This window comes from Parus major, chromosome 2 (genome assembly GCF_001522545.3).
Source record: "Parus major isolate Abel chromosome 2, Parus_major1.1, whole genome shotgun sequence".
In the NCBI taxonomy this organism is placed as follows: domain Eukaryota; kingdom Metazoa; phylum Chordata; class Aves; order Passeriformes; family Paridae; genus Parus; species Parus major.
The window spans coordinates 85,384,988-85,410,845 of record NC_031769.1 but is presented as its reverse complement, the minus strand read 5'-3'; the positions used below and the strand labels follow the sequence as shown (position 1 = coordinate 85,410,845).

General features: G+C 41.5%; 1 long non-coding RNA gene across 1 annotated transcript in view; it reads right to left on the bottom strand.

Moving 5' to 3' along the window:
• LOC107200028 overlaps window positions 1-25,858 on the bottom strand; it is a 137,892-nt gene that overhangs the window by 6,691 nt on the left and 105,343 nt on the right. The window lies entirely within an intron of this gene.

The window sequence follows — 25,858 nt, the reverse complement described above, 5'->3', positions numbered from 1 at the left end:
TCAGAGTGAAGCCCAAAAGAATCCGTGAACTACTTTTTTTTTTTTTTTTTTTACTGTTTCTCAAAGCGATGCTAATAAAAAATTGCTGAGGATGTAAAAAGGATTCAACATCCTAGTAGTTCATCGACTGCAATTAAAAAATTCTTATCTTTCATTTCAGCACTGCTGCTTCATTTGTGCATCAGAGACCGTGGCGCTGAGCAAGCATCACAGGTAAAGATGTCAGCTCTGAGCTATTTTGGGGAGCAGGCATTCTTGCCTCAGGACATCTGAGGGAAGGGAGCTGCCAGCTCATAAAGGCATGAAGAAATAGGATGGCCTAGGGATTTCCAGACTAGGATTCTGAAGGGGCTCTCGAGTGCTACATTGCTAACAGAATTGTACCTTTCCAAGGGGGATATTAAACACAGTGCTGCTAGGCTTCTAATTCACCTTGGTGAGTTGGAAGGCCTCCTTGTGTAGCTGCTGAGGCATGTCACTGGCACCTGAGACTGCTTCCTCAGGAATGGCAGACTGTGGCAGAGCCAGTAATACCTCACAGACCAGTAGAAATATTAATATATTTTAATATATATGTATTTGAAAAACACCACCGGTGAATGGCCAAAGCTGAAAGACTCTGACTTTATTACCCAGAATTTCAGTGAGGTTTTTTTCTTTCAGTCCTCCAGGCAATAATTCCCCCATCTCTTTGCTCCTAAAATCAGATTTAATTTTAATTTTTTTTGAGAATAAATTGCTGTAAATCTTTGGAGAGTCCTCAGAAATGTGATAGGTGCTGTGTCAGGCATTTTGGTTGAAGAAATTCTGCAGCTGAGTTGATGGAAAATAACCTATTGCTTGCTTTTATTAACCATTGCCTGATTATTTTTTTTCCTAAGAGGCTGGAACTATAACTGGTCACAAGTTAGTGTTTCATCTAGGCAGAGATTAAGCCAAAGAAGTGTCAAAAGTAAATAGGTAACCCACAGGGATAATGATACCTTAATATTGTTGAAGGATTTGAATGTATTTTGTGAGATGGAGTTTTTGTATTTCTTTTCATTCTCACTCCTTTGTTTTGAATGCAGATAGATTACACAAGCATTTCTTTAACCCACAACATCTTTCTGAATCTAAAATGAAGGATTTCAAAATTAAAAAAGGCAAAGTCAGAAAGACTGAGACAGCAAGCAGCCCTCTCAGAGAATGTTGTTTGGAAGTTGTATTATTAGAAGTGTGGAGCTGAGAGAGGAGAGCGTGTGCACAAAATTCCCTGCGTCACTAAATATGACTTTCAAAACCTCATCATATCTTCTGTAAAAGCCACCATCCTGTCAAACATTTCTGCAGTTGATCTCTTTGTGGCTGAAACTATAAAGAAAGCTCAAATAAACTCGCAACTATCTTTGTTATAAAAAAAGCCACATCCTTTTCCTTTTGTCTCCTTGTTCTAAACCCCTGGCTGTACAGCATTTGATCAAGCCTTCAAAAAGACAAAACAAAATTTTCCCTCAGGCGTAGAGCAGTCTTGGGAAGTTTTGGCTCAAGATACAGATATTTCGGCAAAAACGAAAATAAGATCTTGGAAACAAAATCCTACAGCAGCCATAACTGTGCATTATTATGGTGGTGTTAGTTATATCTAGAAAAGCTGGGGGATTGATAATATTACTGGAAGACTGAAATGGGGCTGGGAGATGTGATAAGGGCAAAGGACCCTGAAGAAGCACAGCTGCTTTTCCACCTCCATGTCAGGATACAGACATGCAGCAGCAGGCAGGCAAAAGGAGGTGCTTTGGAGTCTTTTGTAGCCCCCCTGGTAAATCCCCTCCCAAAGGGAAATGCCAGAGAGTGAATGCAGCTAGAGTGCTCTTTCTCAGCATCATTCGGGCACAGCTCTTGGTCCTGAATTCTGAGATGATGTTTAGCCATCAAAAAGATATTTCATATCTGTCTTGACCTGTTTAGCAGTAGGTAATCAGTCAGCCTGCTGTTTTCTGCATGTATGTGAGCCCACACCTCTTTTGGACAGCTACCTGCTAATAATCAGACCTGAGCTGGCAGCACGAGGCCATTAATGGTTATTAAGTTTTTTGTCAACTCTGGCCTGTGTCTGATTTAAGTCAGGGGTTTAGAAATGATAGCTGACCACCTACATGACCTTTTGCCAAGCAGTTAGATTGGTATTTAATGTATCAGATTTTTCCATTTTTCTGTATATGTTCCCTCATTTCTATGTTATTCTGACACTATTTTCTCACCATTGTCTACCTATAATTTTCTTCAATAAACTGGCAGAATTACTACGTCGCTCTTTTTCAAGGCTTGAGTATGCATTCTTCAAACAGATGTTAAGCATTAAAAATAGCAAGGAGTAATGATAAATAATTGGGATGATCTGAGTGAGAGATGGCAAGAAATAAAGGAAATAATTTAAGGGGGAAAATTTCTATTACCATCAGTAAGAAAAAGTAAAGTTATAAAATAATTGCAGAAGCTGTGCTTAGTATTCTTCAGGGGCTCCCAACCCTGAACCCTGGTACCAGGGATACATCTGACATGCTGTTAAAATCTATCTAAGGTAAGGCTGCAGAAATTATATAGTCCATAGGGCAATCTAAAAGGTAATTTTGTCTTATGTATATAAAATGTTGGAGTCATTCAGGCTCAGAAGCAGGAATGCATGGCTTAAATCTGTGTCACTCCCCTTTTCTCTAAGTTGTGACATCTGATCTCTGCAAGGAGCACAACAAAATCTCACTCTTTACCTTTCCATTTTGTGTGGAGGTATTTGGGCTGTAGAAAACTCATAATTTTTTTTCTCTGTGCCAGAAATGGAGCTACAGGCATCAGAAAAAGTGATAGCGTGTGAGCAGCTCCCTAACCCATTCTGCAATATTCTCTGTATAGGAGATGCAATGGATGGCACGATTGAAGTCCTGTAACACAGCAAAGCTGTAAAATGAAACTTTAATGTCATAGTCTCTCCTCAAATGTGGTACCTTGACACCTTATTCATTTTTTTTTTGCCTTTTTTTCTTCTCTAGATACATTTGTATTGCTGTATTTTTGCCCTTTCTCTTCTGTTCCTGAGTGTGCACTTTGCAACATCTTTTGCATTTCTAATGAAAGTATTACTCAGAGTCAAAACTGGAAGGAACCCTGTGAACATCTTGCTCCTGCTACCTCATCAGTCTTCGCTCCAGATTTGTGCAGGGCTTCTTATCACTCTCCCTTCTGCTGTTGCTCGTCCTGTAGGTCTTTATTAAGCAAATTGTTTATGCTCATTGGTGAACTTTGTGAATGCAAACAAGCCTGTCCTTTCATGCAGTGGTTGCTCAAAACAGACTGGGAAAGATTTAAGCATGAGCTTAAGTGTTGCTGAAGGGAGGCTTCTGTTCCGATTTAATTACTTTTATCCCTTACCTTTTGATTCTAGTCTTCTACGTAGAAAACATCAATAACTCCCTCTAGAATGGATTCTTTCTTTATCCCACGTCACTTGTTGCTCATGTTTCCAATGCCCTCTTGAAGTTTTCTAATAGCTCTTTTTGTACTGCTGGGTCGATTATTTTACTGGAGATTGAAGATAAAAGTGCTGGGCAGTAATTGCCAAGATCATTCTTCCTTCTGTGTAAATCAATACTATATTTGCTTTATTTCCAGCCTTTGGGACTTCCATAGTTCTCCATGACTTTCAAAAATAATTGCCAATGGTTCAGTAAATTAACTGGCTAATTCCCTCATCACCTGAGGATGAGTGCAACCAGACCAGCTGATCTGTATGGTGGATATTCAAAATTTCCAACTGTTCCTACAACCTGCACCATAATAATAGCTATTTGGATATTTAGATAGGATTTAAATTATTTCCCAATTGTTACATCCTTTTTTATTTCTGTTTTATTTGGGAAAAAAAAAAAAAAAAAAAAAAAAGGTGATTGGGCCTTGGAAGAAATACTGGATTTTTCATCTTCCTCTCACTTATGAATGAAACTACTTTCTGGGAGGCTTTCCTTTCCCCTACAGGACATCTGTGAAAGACATTCTTATTCCCCAGTACTGCTTGAGTTAGCATAAATTCAGCTAGGTTTCTCCTGTCCTTGTCATTTCTCTTTTCACCTATTTTCTCCAATTTCTTTTCTATTTGCTGCTGCTCATTTCTGGGTTCTTTTACCTCTGAGCGAAGCAGCTTGCACTGCTGTCACTGACCTATTCCTACAAATAATTGGAAACATAGCTGGGCCAAAAGTATCCAATCCATTACCAAATTCTCTCCCATTTCTCCCTCACTGACCTGGTTTTCTCTCATACCTGGAATTTTTCACTGTCTTTTATTTATCAGCAATGGAAAAGGAATAGCTTTAGGGGGATATTTATGATTGTCTTTCCAAGCTACTTCTCTTCCCAAGAGAGACGCAATAGGCAGGTGCCAAGATTAAGCAAGCCCTGTGTTTCTGGTTCCCCTGAGGTCACAGCAGAGACCCTCCCTGGAGGTGGCTGGCCATTTTCTCTGTAATTTGTCACTGCAACCTCAGCCACTGTGTGATGTTCAAGCCCAGAGCACTTTTGTTGTTGTCACTCTCTCTCATGCACTTGTAAGGGCACTGACTTACATGACCTAGCAAGACTTTTCCATCTTTAACTTTTTGAAATGGTTTACCTTTTACAGAAGTGCTCTCTGACTCTTTCATTTCTTGGTTGTTTCCTTTTCCCAGAGGCTCAGTTTTAGATCTCCCATGTCTCAAAATGCCCTCACTTTAATAAATTATGGCAGTTTACAAGCTGTGCTTTGGACACTATTCTTGTTGTGCTTGAAGTATTTCTGAATAGATAATTGTCAAAAACTCTCCCCAGATTTAGGGCAGATTTTTTTCCTATCATTGTGGTACCAGCTCTCAAACTCATCTTTGCAGCTTTTAGAGTGGGCCATCATGTTGTACTCAGAGTAATGTAATGTAATGTTGTATGTCAGACAGCTCACACAGCCTGTTTCTCATTTGAAGCTGCTGCTGCCCTAAAACTATGATTTTAAGGAGGAAAATTGTTTATTCTCTTCTTTGATGTTGTTTCCTGTTCATATGCCTCTATTTTACCCATTTTCCTCATGGTAGAGGCTGCCTATTTTGCTCCAGTGACCAGATACTTGCACATGAAAACATGTTATCACCTACTGCCTTAGAGAGAGTGCAGGAAACAGGCCTGGGGGGGACCACCATTATTTTCTTTCTTAGCTTTTCTACCACAGGCATTTATTATCATGTTCCTGGCTTCCCACTGATTGTCTATGATACAGTCTTCTGAAAACATATGGATAAGACTTTAGAAACATATTACAGGAAATATTAAAATTACTATCTCGTTACTAAATTCATAATTATCTTTCTTTTGAGAGTAACTTATGAAGACCAAACATGATACCACAGATGGTGTGGTTGGAAACAAGGTGGTTAATTAAAAGAAAAGAAAAAAAAATAAAAAAAAGAGCCCCTCACCATTTAATTTGTACACTGTTTTGATTTTTCTCCATAACTGCTATCACCCTGCTGCTCCAGGAGCCTCATGCCTTCCCCACCATATTTCTGCATAATGCAGGTTGTGCATCTTGCTCTGACAGAAGCTGTTCATGTTCCCAGCTTTCCATGCTCACAGATGTTTCCTTTTGGATTGCTTACATTTCATCATTACTCGAAAGAGGGAGCTGCATGTTTCAGGACCCTGGTAAAGGGATGGCAGTGACTGTTCCTGGTCACACGGCCCAGTCTCTGCTCTTCAGCTCTTTTGTGAGCAGGTCACATTAGGTCGGCATCTGTGTTGCCCTGAAAAAAAGTGGATGAAGTTGACCTCTTCTTCCTTGCATGATTGAAAATAATTTTATGAGTGGAGGAAATTCACACTAAACCTAAAAACACTAATGAAGGTCCAGCTTGTTAACACAGTAGGTGACTTGCTGTAGTCAGTGGCAGGATCTTTTTCTTCCAGGCAATTTGCTTACTATGACTTTGTTCTTTATTCCCTGCTGTCTTTTAGCATCAAGAATAGAGTCCAAATTAATATTTGCCATTTTGCCTCACATTCAACCATCAGTTAGGCTTGAAAACTCCTCATTCTTTAGGCACTCCCACTTGAAATGTACAGGAAATAGTGGAAGATGGCCAAGGGAAAGGAAGAGCCTCAAAAGCTAATAGCAAACAGAGAACAAGCAAACACTGGTTTTGGGTAAATATCTAGGAGGATGCACACCATTGTCATGGAGGTTGAAGTTTGCCTGTGTGCAGAGCTGTTGAAGAGACCCCTGGCATTTGTTTCTGATTCTAGTGTCTTTGATGTTGAAAGAACTATGAAAAGATGCAGAGAAATTTTAGAAACGAACCAAAAAAAGGACAATATGAATACAGAAGACATAATTTTCCAAGAACTCAGCTATCCAAGAGAAGGTTAGGAGGTGGCTTGAACATATTCCTTTGATAACTACTTGAGGAGAAGGCTGATAGCAGAGGACTCTTACATTCAGCACACAGTACTGTTAAGCTGTCCCCTCAGACATGGGAAGTGCATGGCTCAAGCCTGTGTCCCAGTCTTAGCGAGACTGGTGGCTCACAGGAGAGCTGTGAATGCCCCAGGGGACTGCTCCTGGTTACACTGCACCTAACAGGCAGATGTGCACCCTCCCATAGGTCATGGCAGAGGAGGAGGTGGATGTGTTTTGCCCAGCACCAAGCTGGTTATTGGCTGTTTTCCCTTAGACATTGCCATCCATTTGAGAGTCCCTCCACAAACAACCAAATCTGCAGCTCAGGGGGATGCATTCATTCAATATTTACTCACTGATGCTGGGTCTGTTTGCCTCTCAGTCTATAACACACGAAAGTATGTAATATTTAATTTTGTCACACTCACGCCCACATTCCCAAATCTTGTAGCCATGGGCTGCCTGAAAGGTAACAATTCCACGCCAGATGTAAGTGTTTTCTAAGACTAATGATGAGACAAAGTGTATAAAATTGAAGAAAAGCAGGCAAGCCCTGGTCATTCTGACTTTGCTCTAGTCTGTTATTTAATGAGAAGGTTCCTCTTTATCTGCTCAAAAATTGTTTTCTGTTGCAACACTGTTCAGAAAATAACTTCTTATACTTTCTGTTTCACAGCAGGTTATATGGCTGCATTTGTTTTCAGTCTCAGTCTGATTGCAAATCTAAAATATGGTTCTTTGTTCTTTTCAAACAAAGAAAAAATCCCTCTGAGCAGAATTTGAAGAAAGAGGTCTGTCTTCTTTTAAAGGTGGTTTTGAAAGATTTTGCAGGTTTTGAGCAGTATAGGAAAATGTTAACTAGAAAGTTCCTTTTGTACTGGCTCTAGAACCTTGGCAGGAGCATGGGGCTCCAATTGGTCTATGTAACGAAGTCAAATGTGATATAATCAAGTCTAATACAGTCTTAATTTTCAAGCTGCATAAAAATACAGTTTTGAGATGACATGCCATTGTGAGATAATCTTCCTGCATAATGAGTTAAGAAATTTAGGTTTTTCTAAATGCCAGTTACTGAATTTATAATTTTATCTTGGAATTTGGACACATCAGAAGAGTAACAAGTAAGAGCATGGGGCCTGCTAGCATGTAATTTTAACTGCTTAAAACACCAGACATTAGAGACAGAGCTTCCCATACCTGAAATTGAATATTTTCCAATTTATCAAAATCAGTTGTTTAGGATCCCACTTAAACAACAGGAACATGTAGACCCCTGCAGAAGCTCAGTCCTCCAGGCCTGGGACAATCTGTGTGTTTTTTGTTTAAACACAGCATGACAATTTCTGGCATGCACTTGCCAAGAAACCCAATGTATAAGAAGTCCCAGTTATTTTATTTCTTGGCCTAGCAGTTTCAGATATGCCCAGCAGAGAGTTCTTTGTCTCTAAAACTCTCTTTTTCTAAGGAATATGCCCCAGATAACTTTAGCATGAAGAAAGCGCGCATGAGATAGGAAAGGCAAACTAAGACATGGCAATGTCCCAGATCTGGCCTAAGGCAGCAAAAAGGACCTCACTGAGTTAGCATGCTATTATCTCTGATCTAGGCTCCATGCCTGTAACAATTAGAACTTTAGATAAACAGGGGCCACTGAAATCTGGAGGTTCAAGGATAATAAAGGATGTTAACTAAAGTCAGCTGAAAGCTGCAACTGTATTTAATAAATTCTCTCTTACTAAATTTTCCGTTTTTTTTTATTTAATACCACCACAGGGCTCAGGTCTTGGTAATTCACATTTATAAGTAATTCTCATTTTATTTACAGGAACATATTCTGAGGAATATCTTGGAAGTTTGCTGCAGAGATTCTTTCCTGGCTACAGGTAATGGAAAGTTCCTAGCCAAATTTTTTATATAAGTGAAACGAAAGAAGAATGTTCAAGCTGTGGAACTTTCCATGTAAAGTACAACGCTAATCTTAAATATTTCTCCTAATCTCTCCATAATTCCTGAATTTAATTTGCTTAGCTTGCAAAAAAAAAAAAATATTAGATGTTTCCCTGCAAATAATGATGAATTATTCACTTCTCTTCTTGCTTTTAACTTGTTCACAGACCTATGTTTATAAAGTAATTTTTAGTCTCTAGCAATCTTCAGTCTCTCCTTGCTGGGAAGCCCAACCCAATATTACTCAGCAGATTTTCTGCAGACTTCATTGATCCCCTCTTCATGCTGAGCAGGCCATCAGTGGTCACATAAATTTCAATGTGTAGTCTCAGATTGCTGAATGGGCAATGGCTGGTTTTGATCGTGTGATAAAGGATAACTCTTTAGGAAAGATGTGCAAGTATTCTGGCTCCAACACAAATGCAAGATTTGCAAAAAATAGCTCAAACCTCTCTTAGCATCTACATGCCAAAGCCCAGTCATTCAGGGGCTACTGCAGAGTAGACAGAAAGCTACAGGGAGTTGAAGAACTCCCTGAGTTCACTCTCATTGTGCTCTAGCCCTGTTCTCCATCTCTGCCCAAGGAAGAAACCCAGGAGAGAAAATGGAGGCTCAGTCTTTTTCTGCTTGCTCGCTCTAGAGCTTGTTGGGAAGTGGTTCAGCTGAATGCTGCCATGACAATACTAATTATCAACTTTACACAGTACACTAGCAAGTTAGTTTTCTTATGGAAAACCTTACTTCACCACTTTTCATCCGTCTCACCCACGGTCTCTGCCTGAAGGCTGTGATTCTCTCTGAAACATATCAGTTTGGTTCCCTGGCCAACTGAGAAAGTTAATTAGCTGTTTTCTGCTTTTCTGTGCTTATGTCTTTCTCTGTGACAGAGTGAACAAATCGGCAGCCAGAATTTGGATGCCTAAGTGATAACATGAGTGTCACCATGCTGCCAGCCATCCCTGCCTGCAATAATGCTTCTCCACACATAAACAGGCTGGCCACTGAAACATGAGCTTTGTCTAATTCCCTCCTTGATCTCACCCAGACCTTAAAACTTGCAGAAGACCCTGGAAAACAGTTCTCCACAGTTTGGACTAATGCAGAGCTCCCTGTGCACATCCCTGATATTGCCTCGTGTTAAGGCACTTGCACTCCCAGCCTGGGTGTGCACAGGGTTTGCTCCATATTCCAGGAATGCTGCAGCCAGGAAGGCTGAGGAGCAGGATAAGCAGAGAGCGGGTGAGAACAGGAAGGTTCTACTAGTCTGATGTGAGAGTTCCATACTCTACTTAGGAGGAACATGAAGCACACATATTTACTACAGCTGCAGAATTCTGGCAACTTCCAGTGAATTTGTGAAGTTACTAAGAAAATAAACAGTAGTTAACAAAGAGCTGAATGGTTTTTCAAGCCTCTGAATTTGCTCAGAATCTGAATGTGATCCCTGCCAAAAAAGATAAAATCTACCTGGTTTAGTGTGGGATGTCATTAATATCTGCGGAGAGTTTCATAACACCAGAACATATTCATAAAGTGATCCTTAGTGATTTGTGCAGGCATATCTCTATCTATCTAACATATCCTTCTGCCTTTCCAGTCTAGGCAGGCTCTTCCTCTGTAATTTGTGAGCACATCTTGCAGAGGGCAAACAGCCCCCTTTTTCAGCAGCGCTGAACAGTCATGGTACCCAGAAGGAAAAACTACACTTGGAAAGGTTTATATTCCAATTCCTGATTTCATGGATTATTCTAAAAGTTGTATTATCTATTCTGCCTGAGTGGCAGCTGTTTATAAGCCTTGAGGGAGAAATATTAAATATCACTTTCTCTTTCATAAGAAAGATGATCTTATTTATCTGATTTGGGTTTTTATTCTGTGCTTTTTATATGTCTTAAAGCACCAAAAGTAGCTTCAGTGCTCCAGAAGTATTCTGCCCTGTGCCTTTGAATCAGCCCACCCTGCCAGGCTTGCCACACGTCTGACATTTCAATAGCATTTTGTTCTTACATGGTAATTGAGATCTCCAAAGTTCCTGTAGGATGTGTAGTACTCCCATAGAGCCGGACAGAAAATAGAAGATTTAAAGCACGAAGATTCAAAACGTTTTCATATCATGTATTCAAGCTGACCTCAGTTTTTCTGTTTCAAAGCTGTTGCATGTGTTCTTTCCATTTTTCTCAAGCACATGACAGAATGAGAGAGAACAGTGTCACCAGTTTGTTCAGTCATGAACTTATTTGGTTAAAACTTACAGTGGAAACAATCTCCCAGAGAAGAGCATAGGCCATAAGCAAGCTGAAAGGAAAAAAAAAGGGTTTGATCTATGTTTTAAAGGTGGGCCACTTGTACGACTGTCCTTGCTGTGCAAACACTCTTGGTTTATTCTGGTTCCTGGTCCTGTCATCAGCTGAGAGGAGTAAGAGAAGTCAGCAAGCCCCAGGCTACCCAGCAGATCGATATCTGAGTTGAGATGAGGATACAGCTCTTACCTCCTGGGGCCGTGGTTGGACACAACTGCCTCTTCTGTGTTATCAGAAAAGCCCATTAAGAGCAACTCGTTTATACCAGGACACACAGATTTAATTCCTTCTTTCTTTTTAGTCCTTTCCAGTTTTCTGTCACCAAACATCGACCTAAAAATGGACATTTATCTTCCTTGGGCAGAACACTCTCAAGTATTTGCAACTCTCTGAACTTGCTCTCTAACACTGGAAAATGATAATGCCAGTGAATTGAAGCCAGTGATAGACTTTTTAATTGGCAAATATTACCACCAGTTTTACCTGCTGACAGTGGAGTTGGTGTTAATGGCAAATGGTATGAACTAGAAGAACTTTGGGGTCTTTTAATGTTAAAAGCCTGAAGCATGTAGGTTTTTAATTTACAAGCTCCACTTACCATCTACTTATCGGGAGCCTGAGGCTTGAAAATGGGCAAAAATGGATAAAGCACTTAAAGAGGTGCTGAAGTATTATTAGGTGTGAAGCTCTGAGTGCAAATGCTGTGTGCAATTGCTGCACTGGCTGGGCACAGAGATGGAGGCAGTCACTGCCAGCTGGTGACAGTGTGTTTAGTGGGAGACCCACACCTACCTGAGTGAGTGTTATCAGGGGAATAGAGGATGGCAGCCTCAGGGTTAGATGCCAGGAGAACCCAGCAGCAATCAGGAAGCCATTCTTAATAAGATTTGGCTCATGTATATTGTACATTTTGTCACTGGTTCCTCTCAGGAAGGCATACAGTGCAGACACACTGGAAATACTGCTGGGCTGCACAGGGTGGCTGAAGCCTTCAGTTACACCAGTGCTGTGAAAGTTTAGGTGGGAGGAACTCTGCTCCCCTTCTTCTGCCTGCAAACAGCAGGAAAATTCACAGTGTCTCTCACTGGGGGTTGGCACAATGTGCAATGAGGGGCAGATACTGTGCCAGATAGAACAGGTTTTGTTGTTCTTTGTTTTGGATTTTCCTGGGAGACATGAAAGAAAAGGCGAGTGATAGTATGTGTTTAATTTAACAGAAACTATTTGGCTTCTTACATGAAGGGCACTTTTGAAAACAGGAACATCAGTGTAACAGAGGAGGCAACTTGACAAGAGGGGAGCACTTAAAGTAATGTGATTGCTTCACAGTGAACAATGAGGTCAGGGTTATGAAGAAGTCCAAACTGTGTCAGGGCTCCTAATTTCAAACTAATGAACCCCTTGATGACAGGAGCTGGAGTTTCTTGACAAAGTGGGTGGACTCTTTGCAGCAAAGTGGTGATGTCAGTGTCAGTAGTAGCACCAAGAGGTTAAAGACAGCAATTTAATTCACATGGACAAGCTTGTGTCACCTTTCTGGTCAGAAGGGTCTACACAAATTCCTTTTCTAGGTTCAAGTTCAACACTTTATCTTCAAACTATCAAGGCTAAAGTTCAGTTTTACATGCTCATATAGAAGTTCACCTTTTATTCACCAGAAACATCTTGTTTCATGGCTCATAAATATTAAAGTAATATAAATGCAACCTCTGTGGTCTCAGGGCTAATCACAAGTGAATGAATTTAAGAAGTAAAATTTCCAAGCTGCAGTGTCTTTCCCTGTTGTTTGCACTCTGATAGAGGCTGAACAAAAGGACCAGCAACTGTGGTCAGCTCAAATGCAGGAAGGACTCTCACCTTCATTCCCATCCTCCCCACCTCCACTGTCTACCCACTTGTTGAAACTCAACAAACACAAATATTCCACCCTGACTTTCAGAGCTTTGAAAGCAACAATAAAAACGAACATTTCCAACGTCCCATTCACAAATCCACGTCCCATATAGTGTGAGGGTATGCAGGCTTTTGTGGCACTGTGGCCATATCAGCGCTGCCATGTCCTTCTTCAGTTAGTTGTTGTTATGCCAGCACAGTCTAGAAGTCACCAGTAACAGAAATATCCAAATTATTTTGTGCTGTAACATCTGAGATGAAAAACTTGGCTGGGAAAAAAACAGAAGTCATAAATCTATTTGCCTCACCTACTTACTGTGTGATTATCTGGAACAGCTTGTGAAATTATTTGGAAACTCAACATATTTAGCAGATAGGGACCAAGGTTCTCTGTGAGCTTGCCAAAAGCAAACTTTAATTCATGGTTTTGATATAAGGGGAGAGCTATACTTCAAGTGGTCTGACGTAAGGCTTTTCTGACATTTATATGGTGAAATACAACTCAGTCCCATATTTAAGGGAAGAAAAAAGTAGTCAGAACAAGAAAATCTTTTAGGAAAGCTTCAAGGCCAATAGCCAAGATTTAAAAGCTACCCCGATCACCCTCATTTCTCCTTTGGGTCTCTGAGAAAGGTACTTGGATTGTGCAAAGATATATATATATATATATATATATATATACACAGTAGACTTTGAATCTCAGAAGATCAAATATTTCTGGATGCTTAGTGCTCTCAATTCCTGCTGTTTATGTCTGACATTATACAGCACCTAAGAAACGTTAGACATGCTTCTGAGTATTTCTGCCACCAAGTATTCAAACTAGAATAGCTGTTAGCTCTAGACCTACTCTTACTCCTCTCTCTTCCTTCTTGCCTTTCCTCTTTGCCAAATTCCTTCCTCAGTTGCCTGCTCTTTGCAGAGACAGGACACAGAGCCTGCTTCTGCTTCAGGTTTCAAATAGGATGCTCTTCTCATACCCAGAGAAGGCCAAAAAGATGGTTTGAGTAGATGAGCAGAGTGATAGAAAGTGAAATTAGCAATAAAAAATGATTAAAAGTCCATTCTATAAATCTGCAGTGGCATAAAAAAAAAAGTCCTGGAAGGGTTTGATGATGTCCTTTGCTGGAAATGGTGCCTGGGGCATTATTACACTCTCATGCTGATGATAACAGACGTACAAACCAGATAGTGATGGGAGTATGAGGCAGCTTTGCTTCATCCTCCAGCCAAGCCACTGAACCTCTCCAGCTGAAAAAGACCTTGTGCTGTAGTTGTGACTTACAGAGGCTGTTATGTCCTGTCAAAGAAGGTAAGTGGGGTTGAGTATCTTTCCGAAGCAGGTCAGCTGCTGTGAGTGGCACAGAAATGGGGTCAAAAGGAAAAGCAGGTGTCCCAGAAAAGGCATAGGTGAGTATCTTGGTACGTGAGTCACAGGCGACTCAGCCTTCACACAGGGAGTAACCATGAAGTAGCCGAATACCTAGGCTATCAAAAGAAGATTAAAGCCTCTCCCTGAGCTGTCCTGACAGCCTTCCAGCCTTCCTGGATAAGAACAGTACCAGGAGGCTGACATGGCTGGAGGGTCTATTTTTCTGATAAAGCAGAAGATGAAGTCCTGACTGCCTGTATTTATTAAAGAGCTGATGACACTTTCTGCACAGAGAAAGCAAAGGACTCTTGCCCTGTGTGGACACATAATGTCCCACTTCAGTTTCCATGGCACTTTGCTGTTCTTGGCCCAGATAATTGTTCAGTTCTTGTACTGAATAGCAAATGGTTTCAGCTCAGACACAGCAGCATGACAAGGCCTGTGACAAAATGTAACTTAGTGCTGACTTAACAAAGTACTTGTGCCTCTGAGGAGACACCATGGCTATGGTTTGTATTCAAAGCCTCACAGTATGCTGAGAAAAGCTCCATCAGGCTAGAAAGGAAAGGTAACAGTATGTCTGAAAGTCAGAGGCTGCAACACACAATGATGAAGTGAGTGATCCAGAACCTGGAGTCCTGCACTGGACACTTGTGTGCCTGGGATGTCCCCTGCTTCTGACAGGGGCTTCCAAGCCAGCATGCTGAGCATGTGGCCAATGCTAACCACAGGAGTAACCTGGCATAGGGATGCACTTGTGGGACAATAGGAGGGTGCTTTCATCCTTCAGGAATGTCAGTGTTCTTGGGCCAAAAGCTGCTTCTCTGTGTTTTCCTTAAAAACGATGAGCAGAGGTCCTGCAGGCAAAGGCTAGAGTTGTTTCCCCAAGAGGCAAGAAGATGAGATTTCATTCCCTCATTTGTCTTGAAATCTACACTAATTAAGAGGTGTAGACTAGAGGTGAGATGGGGTATGTGTGGGTCTGCCTCCCTCTCAGCTGAGGTCTCCTGCTTCCCAGGGCAGTGGTGAGGGGAAGATGGGCTTTGGCCACCTGCTGTTGTAAAGGAAGTCCCTGTCTTCCTCTTGTGACTTGGTTTGAAAAGAAAGTAATGTCTGAGGGCGTGACATGAGTTAAGCATGTTCTGAAACCACCTCTCACATCAGCTGTTTTGTGGGTCACAGCTAAATGTCCAGTTTCCATGACCCAGCAATGTGCACTCACAGCCCAGAAAGTCAAATGTGTCCTGGGCTGTATCCAAAGCATCATGGGCAGCAGGGGAGGGAGGGGATTCTGCCCCTCTGCTCTGGTGAGACCCCACCTGCAGTGCTGCATCCAGCTCTGGGGGCCCAGCACAGGGAGAACATGGACCTGTTGGAGCAACCTTGAGGAGGCCACCAAAATTATTACAGAGATGGAGCACCTCTCCTATGAGGAAAGGCTGAGAGAATTGTGATCATTCAGACAGGAAAAGCTGGCTTCAGGGTGACGTAATCCTGGCCTTCCAGTACTTGAAGGGAGCCTCCAAGAAAGATAGAGACTATTTATAAGAGCATCTAGTGACAGGATAAAGGTAAAAGGACTCAGACTAAAAGAGAGTAGGTTTAGATTAGATATTAGAAAAAAAATTCTTTACTGTGAGAGCCATGAGGCACTTGAGCAGGTTGCCCTGAGATGCTGTGGATGCTCCATCCCTGGAAGTGTTCCTGGAAGGTTGGATGGGGCTTTGAGCAACCTAGTCTAGTGGAAGGTGTCCCTGCTCATGACAGGACTTTGGAACTAGATGATCTTTCAGGTTTCTTCCAATCTAAACCATTCTATGATTCTATGATCACAGTTGAACACAGAACAAGAGTTAAGCTCAAGGAAGGAGTATTTGCAAGAACTCAGCTCTAGAAATCTGAAACACCTAAGTGAGAAAGAAATCACACCTTATAAGTCAGCAGATGAGCTGACTTACATAGGCATTCCTGCTCAGAGGAGTATTTTCCTAACAGCACTTTTAGATGCAATGCCATGCAGAGAACTAGTGCTTATCCAGACTTTCAGGATCACCTTGATATGAAGCTTTCTGGTGTCTTTTGAAGCATTTGCCTTTATCACAGAAAGTGATATTTGATGAAAGTGACAGTCCACATGATCATTTCAATCAAAGCAGCATGCATTACTGTTTAACGAAGCTTGTGACTTGAGGTTCCATAAAATATGCTAAGAGCCTGCATTACAAGATCCAGTAATAGAGGAATTAGATTATAGTGTACACAGGAGAAAAGCTTTGCTCTGACACAATTTACAGAGGTTCTGGGAAGGGCTTGGCCATAATTTTGCTCTGAAACAATGCTGCTCCTTTTATAGAAATTTTTATTGGCAAGTTCATCCTCAAATGTGTTGTTTTATCATTACTTTTCTATTATTCACAGTAAAAAAATATCACCATAAAAATATTACTTGCTCTAGTAGAAAACTCGGTTACTAAGGTTACTGGATGAGATCTGTTTGGAATGATTTACAGCTCCTAAACACACTTTCCTCCCCCAATGAGCTGACTGGGAAGAAGAACCTGCCCTAATAAATTAACCATGGTAAATGCAGACTGACCTACAAATTAAGAAATACAAGGTTAAATACAAACATCGATCAAAGGCAAGAACTATAAATAGATAATGAACTGAAGAAACAATGCCTGCAAAGCAAAAGGCTCCTGGAGTTTTCACATTGGCTGGCAAATGCTACTTAAGTACCCTGCTCAGCAGAAGAGGAGGATACTGCTTACATGCATTCACAGGAAATGTACAGCAGGAAACCTCATCACATCTACCTAGAAAAATTCGAGAAAAAATAAAAAACATCCTCTGTGAAACTCCACAGGGAAGTTCTGCATAACTTCTCCAGGGCCAAGGCTGTGACCTGACACACAGTATCACTGCCTTTACACAGATGAGAAATTGTTGCTTAGATTGTGCATTTTCTATTACTTGTTTTGTAGCTGGTGAAGTCCAAAGCCATATTTTACAGGGGGGTTGCATCTTATCTTTCAGCTTGTTGGCAGAACTGAAATCTCTAAAAGCAAGTACAGTCACTAAAAATGAACAAATTATACAGGCAAACAAGCACATCAGTTTTGTGTCATCACAGGTCTATTGCCTTCAGTGCAGTCACACAGACATTCAGTGGGTGAGGATCCAGACTCATAGGAATGGGGCTCTTCCAAGCATGAATTTGGTTTTAGCACTGTTGGCATCCCTGTTTTGAAAGGCACGTCCTAACCTAAAGCTCTCACCTGAGGTGGGATTCTTTCTCCTGAGCCCTATAATACACCATCAAAGGTTTTGGGAACACCCTGCTCCATTGAAAACATGATCTTTGCTGGAGGTCCCTGAGCCTTTGTGGTGGTAAATAATGGATAGACAGATGCCCTTAGAGATGTAGGACAAGCCCTAGGGAGGTGAGGAGACTAGGAAATGTTCTCTGCTAATTAAAGTCCCAGTTTCATGTAGCCACCTCTGGCATCACTGGAAGAGATGTAGGAACAGATTTAGAACTAGAATGGTACTATTCAGATGAGAACATTGTCTTTGATAACCACAGAGAAAAAAAAAACCAAAAAACAGATGGAAAGGATATGGCTTAATTAGGCCACTAGTGTAAAAGCTCAGCCGGGAGTGCCACTTGGAAGTATGCTGTAGCAAACAAGCATCCTTTTTTACCCGTAAGCCTCTCTCCTTTGGAAGGCTCTGCCAGCTTTCCCACTGTCAAGGCCCTGAGGAAACAGGAGCAGCACGGCTGAGGTTGGAAGAAGCCCCTGGAGATCATCTAGTCCAACATTCCCTGCTCAGTGCAGCTGAGATAGACAGGTTGCTCAGGATCAGGACTATTAGCAGGCTGCTCAACTGTGTCCAGGCATAGTTTGAATACCTCCAAGTACACAGACTTCACAATGTCTTTAGGCAACTTGTCCCAATGTTTGACCAGCTTAACAGTAAAAATGGTTTTACTTCTTATATTTAAATTGATTTTTTTAAAATTTCAATTACTGATCATTGCTTCTTGTACTATCACCAGACACCACTAAGAACTTGTCTGCTTCTTCTTTACTGCCTCCAATCAGGTACTTACACACAGTGACAAGACCTCCCTGGCCATCTCTTGTTCAAGCTGAATAGTCCCTTCCCCCTCAGCCTCTCCTCAGGTCCCACATGGGCTTGCCCAAGATTTTACTTGCAATTCCTGAGTTGAAAACTGAATGTACTTATGAATGTACTGAATTGGCAACTGAATGTACTTATGAAAGAACAGATTTTGCCCTAGAGGTTTGCCACAAGGTGATGCTGCTAGTTAAAACTATTTCTCCTACACCTCACCTCTCAGACCGAGATCTTAGAGACTTCATTTCCTCACTGTTATCAGCTAAAGGCACATCTGCTTTCTGATTCACTTAGGATGATTTTTAAATCAAGCTAGTGCTGCATTTGATTCTTTCTCATTGGTACACTCTGACTTATCACCTTGGATAAGTCCTAGCCATGCCCTAAATCCTGATGATTAAGTCAACCTTTTAATAATACCCCAAATCATTTCTGTGCAGGTGTGCAATAATAATTTTATGAGGCAGTTTCTTGGCTGTAGAAAGGTCTAGGAGAGCCTGTCTCGGAGCATATTGGTCTTTTCGATGCCAACCAAGAACCATCTTGTCATTGAGGCATTGCTGTATGTGGTTTGCCTTCCTATCCCCACTCTGCCAGCTGCTAAGATATCTTTCTTCTCATCACTCCATTCTAGCCAGTTTAGTGGTCTTCCTCAGGAAATCAGCTGTCTGGCTGCACCCTGGGCACACCACATTATGCTTCTGTACCTGGGCACTGCTCCCTTGGCTCATTCACAGCATCTTGGAGTGGGATTTGGAAAATCACTGAACATGCTTTTGCACAATTCCTGTGAATACATGGAGGCAGTGGCATCTCATCTCTCCTTGACTTGACACTGTTCTGGATGGCAGAACTGAGATGGAAGGGTTTTTCTTTTATCAGGGTAACAGAGTGAGCTCTCTCTTACACGCTGCCACAACAGAGTTCATCTCTGAGGTAATGCTCTGACCTGTGAGGAGAGGCTGGTGACCGGATCAGGCATGAGAAATGTCTCAGTGTGGCATTCATCTAATGTTTCTGTTTTCTGTGATCCATAACCCCAGTGTGGAGCCTTCTCTCAGCTGGGCAGGGGTGCAGATGAAGGGGGTGAAGGGACAGGCAAAGATATTTTGCCTCTCTTTGGTCTTCCCTGTTGTGAATCCTGTTGGTAGAAGTTCTGTGTAAATCCCTTCCTGCCGAACCCAACCCAGAACTTGAGGAACTATCTGCCACAGCCCACCAGTGAAACTGTTTTACACTGGGACGGCTCTTCTTGAGCACCATCTGGAATGACCACAAAGAAACAACAATACACCATGACCCAGCAGGGAAAACAGTAGTCCCACTGGGAACCTAAATGTTAAATGTTCCTCCTCTTCTACTCCCTGTCCCAAAATGGCAGTTTAGTGGGAGAAAATTGAAGACTACACATGATTAAATGCCCACAGACACAGACAGCTGAGCCTGGGGCTGGCTGTCGGGATGTGCTTGTTGCTGGCTTGCAGCCTAGGAAAAGCTGTAGGAAACAGTGACAGCTAACAGGAAGCAGTGCTTTCAGAGCAGGCAATTTGGATGCTGCTGTGGTGCCCTCTCACAAAGGCTTTACTTTCTGCTAATGAAAGATGTTCTGAAGGGGGTAAATCCCTTTCTTAATCCACTCCCACGTACTCATAAATTCACGATAGCTGATGGGCATAATTTGTTCTAATTACCTTGGTCCTTAGATGGCTTCTTTACCCACTTGTCCTTTGAATTTAACTACAATAACCAGCAGTGTTACTTGCTGGCATATTAGTCAGCTGTTATGTGTTTTTAACTAAGGAATAGCACAGTTGAGTTCACATATTTCTTGAATGAGTTACAAGATTTATGAAAATCTGTTCAGATAACCTTAATGAATTGTATTACCACAGCACTAATAATTCAGAGTTTTGACTGAAAGTAAAGAGACAATTCCTCTAGGCACCACCAACCTAATTCCTCTTTGGTCATGGGAGAGAATGCAGCAACCTGCTCGTGCCTCACCTTGAGGAGGGAAACGAAGCCATGGCTGGACAGGTGCGTAATCCTGGTGTGGAAACACATGCCCAGATCTGCTGGCAGTGGCTTTCTCATCAGCCTAGGTCTAGGTAATGGGTCAGCCAAGGAATATCTACTTACTTCCACCTCTCTGTTTTATTTAGAAAGTGGGTTTTTTTGTGCAGAATTGCTTTTTTCTGGTCAACAACCATTCATCAGCAAAGAGAAGGTCATGTACCTCTGACAGTACTGCCTTGCATCAGTAGAGCAGTGCCCAGCCTTGTCTGGCAAAATCAGCACAATGAAAGTGCATGCTTTGTGCTGTCAGGAGTCCTGGGCTGAGTTCACTTCCACATCTGGTTCCTTTGTCCTGGCTCATCATGGCACAATTATGGTCATAAAGTCTGATCTCCAATAAAAACATTTCAAAATGAGCAGGTGATGTACACCTCTATTTTCAGGGTGAACCCAAAACGCTGTAAGTAATTGTAACAAATACAATGGTGAGGGGATATTTAAAATGTAAATGTTCTGAGTAAACCAGATATAAAGTTTGGGCCAGATATCAACCAGATATGACGTAAGCAGCACAAGAAGACTCTGCATTAAAACCAAACTCTTTTTAGCTGAATGATCAGAGAGTACTCATCTTCTGTAGTCTATAAAAGTAAATTTATATACAGGGAAAGCCTCTACAAAGTATAAACAAGATCAAAATGCAGCCTCATTACTGGTTACCCTGGTAAGTGCTGTGCCGCACAGAGCTCTACAGGAGAGAGTTTCTGAGGAGAAGAAATGAGCCAGCCAAAATATTATCTTCTAGGCTCATAGCCCACTGCTTCCTGTCAGTCACTAGATAAATTCTTCCTCAGAATGATTTTCTTTGCCAAAGGGAGCACAGTGCTGCTGTCTGCGATACCCAGTCCCAAAAACATAGGTTTCTGTTTATCGGCTCAAGCTGTACTTGGGCTTCTGTACCTTCACTTGGGTTATCATGTCTAGTTGCTAGCTTACAGCTGCAAATCAGGTGCCAGAGGAGAGTCAAATTCGATTTGATGCTGTAATTAATTCTGTAGGAATAAACATGCTTGCAAGAATATGATAGCTCCTTCTGTCTGCAAGCAGTGATGTTAGGTTCCAGCAAGGCTAAAAATACATCATATTTACTCAAATGTAAAACGTTGGATTAATTTTCAAGCGTATAGGTTAACAACCAAAAGTCTCTGCCTATCACAGAGGAAAAACACAGCCTATATCTGAATGCCTAGGTCCTGCTGGTTTCCCTCAAGCCCTGTGAAGCAGCATCAAAGGAGGAAATTGGCAGCCACTGTTTGGGGTTTTGTGTCCTTTCTCCAGCAAATGCAGAGGTTCTTTTATCAATAAACCTAGAGGAACCCATTAGGACTTGCATTTTCATGATGTGGTGAAAGACCAAGGCATGAGGTCAGGGTGTAGTGGACTTGAAAAACAGGAGGCATTGGATGGGAATGTCATAGGAAATATGGTTTGGAAATACAGGATGACGTGGAAGGCCTAGAAGCGACATATAGGCAAATTATAGTTTACTATTGTAGCTAATTAATTTATCTATGTTGGATAATGAGGAAAAGGTCCTAATCTTACCCAAATTTTAGGTAAGCTGTTTTGTATAATGTATGTCTAAGAAACAGAAGTTTGTGCTGTTCCCATTTGTCAACAGGCTGTGGGATTTTGTTTCTTTAGTTGCTCTTCCAATCATAAACCAAGGATTAAGGACGGCTTGTCCCCTACACATAAAATGTCACCATAGGATCTGCTCTGCTGTTGACTTCACTCTGCTCACATGAGTTAAACAAAGCTGATATGGAGCAAGGCATAGAGAGTTTCTTTGTAGACCTGCCCTAAATCCTGGGTTTCCTTTCCCAGTGAAACTGGACCTTTTCACACACTTGAAACAAGTTCAATACCAAGGAGAGTCCCTTTTCTGCCCCAGCCCTCAGCTGCCCAAACTTTCCAGGCCACTCAGCTGAGACTTGAAAGCAGCAGAGATGCTATGGGCACACTGATGTGGCTGTGATATGTGTCATCCATCTAGGGTGAGGAATGCACTGCTCTCCACATGAAGTTTTTAAAGGTGAAATGCCCAGTGTAGATAAGAAAAATAAATGGCAACTGTGGTTATCTCAGTTCCCCCACTGTGTGGAGAATTGCTTGTGACGGTGTCCCATCACTCCACCATTCAGCTTCACATGCTTTTCAAGATAACCTTGTTTTTAAAAAATCTAAAAATACTTTTCCTTTAATCTAGTTTGTTTTGTCAACAGTCTAATGTATTCCATGGGTGACTGTATTAGCTTTGACGTGAAAAATTTGTGTCTGCAATGCCTTCCTCAAGAAAGAGGATAAAGCAGACATTTGTCACTGTGAAGGTACTAACATACTAATGGTTTTGATTTAAAATTGTGATATTTCAAACACCTCATGTGAAAATAGAACAGAACCAGTGTAGGAAGGAAGCTGCTCTTCATGAAGAATTGGATGTTTTGCAGGAAAAGCTCCTTTGACTTTAGCAACTTCAGTCAAAACAACAGTTAAAATTTAGTCGTGTGCAGCTTAATTATTTTTCCCAGGGGCTATGACTTAGTAACATGCTTAGATTTGAAGAAAGACACTAGAGGGAAAAAACCCCACACTTTGTTGAGCCATACCATGATAAAGATGTGCTAAAAATTCAAGCTTGTCTTACCAGCTGCATATAGACTCCATTGCTCTTTCAGCTTGGAAAGTAGAGTCATTAAACATCACCTTGTTCTATTTTTCTTTTTCACTTCATTGTTTCAGTTTGTCTCACCTGTAACTGTTATGTGTTGTTTTTATTGCTTTTCTGCTTCTCTGCATCCCTTCTCTTCTATAGATTTTGTCTCTACTCCTGACGAGCTTCTCATAAAACTGGAAGTTCAGCATGGACTCGTTCAGGTCACTCATTCAACTTGTTTTCCTCTATAACTTCTTGCCCATTTTCCCTGAGCATGTCATGATAAAGACAACAGCTGCATGACAAAGGCATGCTAGTCTCTTTGATTCTGGTCCAGCCCTGTCCCCCACTCCTGACTTCTGTGCACCAGTCCTGCTCCACCCTGTTTCGGTGCTCCTTTTCAGGCTGTCTCTCGCTCCCTTGTGGGGATCTAACACCCAGTGATTGTTACAGCACACAATGCCTTCCCTGTTTGGAAGGGAGTTTTAGCGGTCAAAACCACCGTGGTGTTTGTGCCTTTGCAGCTCAACAGTGGCAAAGCCTAGCCAAAAGCACACTGCCAAGGACCTGTGCCAGAGAGGACCTGGGAGGGGCTGGAGGGGGGGTGCCCTTTCCTTGTAATCTCAGCTTTGATAAAAAGTGCCTTTGGTTAAGACTAGACTTTGCCTAGAGGAACAGGGACTGTAAATAACAGCACTCATTGGTGACTTCTCTTGACACAACCAGGTGCAAGGACCACCTGGACAACCAGTATAGATGCAGCTTTACTGGGGCTGTTAGTGCCCAGCAGCAGGGAGGCTTAGGTTTCTCTAGGACATGCTCCTGTTGCATTTAAGCAAAGTTGTGTTTGGCACTCATGTTGGGGTTTTTTCCAGGAAAAGTGTAAAAAAAATACATTGGTATATTTTCCTGTGAAGTGCTTCTATCCAGCACAGAACTGAATGTGCTCCTTTCACGAGGATGTACCTGGTGACCCCTCCTAGTCAGGGGGTTATAATGTCAGTGTGGAATAGGAGCAAAACAGGAGAAATATTTTATTTTAGTCAGAGGGCTCTGCAAGCTTCTGCCACTGCATGATCCTACTTCCAACCTGCCTCATTCTGAGTGCTCCTGGGGTCACACTCCCCAAGCTTGTACCCAGCCCTAGGTCTCTCTACTCCCTGCATCCTCATTCCTGAACAGGAGAAATATATTCTGTCCAGGCACCTTGTCTTTGTGTGCTGTCTTACCTCTCTTCTTCTACAATAACTTCAGCTCTTCCCATGCTCTCTTCCTCCACTGTGCTATTTATCTACATCTGTCAATTCTCGTGTCCCCTGTTTCATTGCTCCTCTTTATGTTATAATTAGGATGTCCAGCACAGCTTTAGTTCATTTAATTTAATTATATTTTATCTTGTCTTCATTCCTCTTTCTCAGAACCTCAGTTCTTGCTGTATTAATTCTTCTTGTTGGTTATTCAACTGTTAACAAAATGAAGTATAATGACCATCTATCAAGATCCATTTTCCATTTACCCATGAAAGTGTTATGATGACTTTTGATTAAAATACAGATGGGCCTGAATGGATCTGAATAAAAGCTAAAATGAAAGAAAACTCACCTCCAGGTTTGTTTAAAACTTCATCTGATTGCAAATCTGTATTTCTGTAACATCACCCCAAGTCTGCATTCTGTGCTCTTACAATTTTCTTTGGTATTAGGAGTTCACAGCTCATTTGTCTTACATTACCTGTAGTGCTAGGACAAAGCTGAACTATGTAAGCCTCAATTTACCTCCCTAGAACTGAAAATTAGTCATCTGTAAGCAGTCAATCGTGCTGATTACAGTGATCCCTAAACCAGCCACATCCTTATGTTACTTGCTCTGCTTTAGAACTGGAAATGGTTGCATCAATTTTTTTCCGCTACATGTTCTTGCTTTGTGTCTCTGCCTTTTTTCCTTCTCGTTCACATTTGTTTTGAACTGAAAATGAAGCATCACAAATTATCTATAAAATGCAGCTACTGAACAGAAGGTACAGCCCTTAGGAAAACAATAGTCTGGCTGAACACAGACAGTTTCTCCTCTCTTTTAGAGTACCCAAACCAAAGAGATTCATTATAACTCCTTGATTAAAAGGTATGTATCCTCCTCTTTGTGCTCATTTTTCTTCTGATTATTTTCCCCACCCCTGATGCAGCACAATCCATCCATTCCATCCTGGGCAGATCATCATCTTTTAAGGATGACTCCCCTATTACACTTAGTGACAGGTGGAGTCATTTCCTTGCATCTATACATCTGAGAGGTGGAGGAATAAGAGAGATTGGACTGAGGGCTCCAAACTGCAGGGGTTTCTCTTTTATGTCAGACATCATAATATATGTGGCACACTCACTTACTCCCAACATTTGTGCCAGCATTGATTCTCTTTGGAAACTTCATATTAAATTGCTTTTCAAAGGCATAATGGAGAACTGGTAACTTGTTTCTGAAAGGGCAAGGTTTCTTTATTCTTCCTGCTCTGCCCTGTAGCATCCATGTAATACCATAAAAAATTTCCTTCCTCTAAACTCTGAAAAAGAAGAAGCCAGACATGTTTAACACATCCTTCCTTCTTTGGCTCTCAATTTTCAGACCAAAAATATATCTTTTCCCATATTTAAACTGCAGCTGCAAGTGCATACCAGATCACTGGAACCAAGGGATCCATGATTCCAGTATTCCCAGGTCCCCATGTCCATCTGGCTGTCAAAGCTGCTAAGCATGAATGAGATTGAGCTGTTCAGGTTTGCAGGTGAACTTTGCCTCTGGCTTTTTTCACTTGAGATTCTACAAACCCTCTCTGCTTGAAGACCCGTGCCATAAGGAGTCTGATTTCTATTATCTGCTCAAAATGAAACATTTTTTTCTTTCCTACATCAATTTATGTAGAATCGCTCCTCAAAAATCTTACTTAGACATTCCCCTCTAAGTATTTCCTCCTGTATTATACCTAGATATTAATTGATTGCTCCCTAGAAATCAGCCTACTG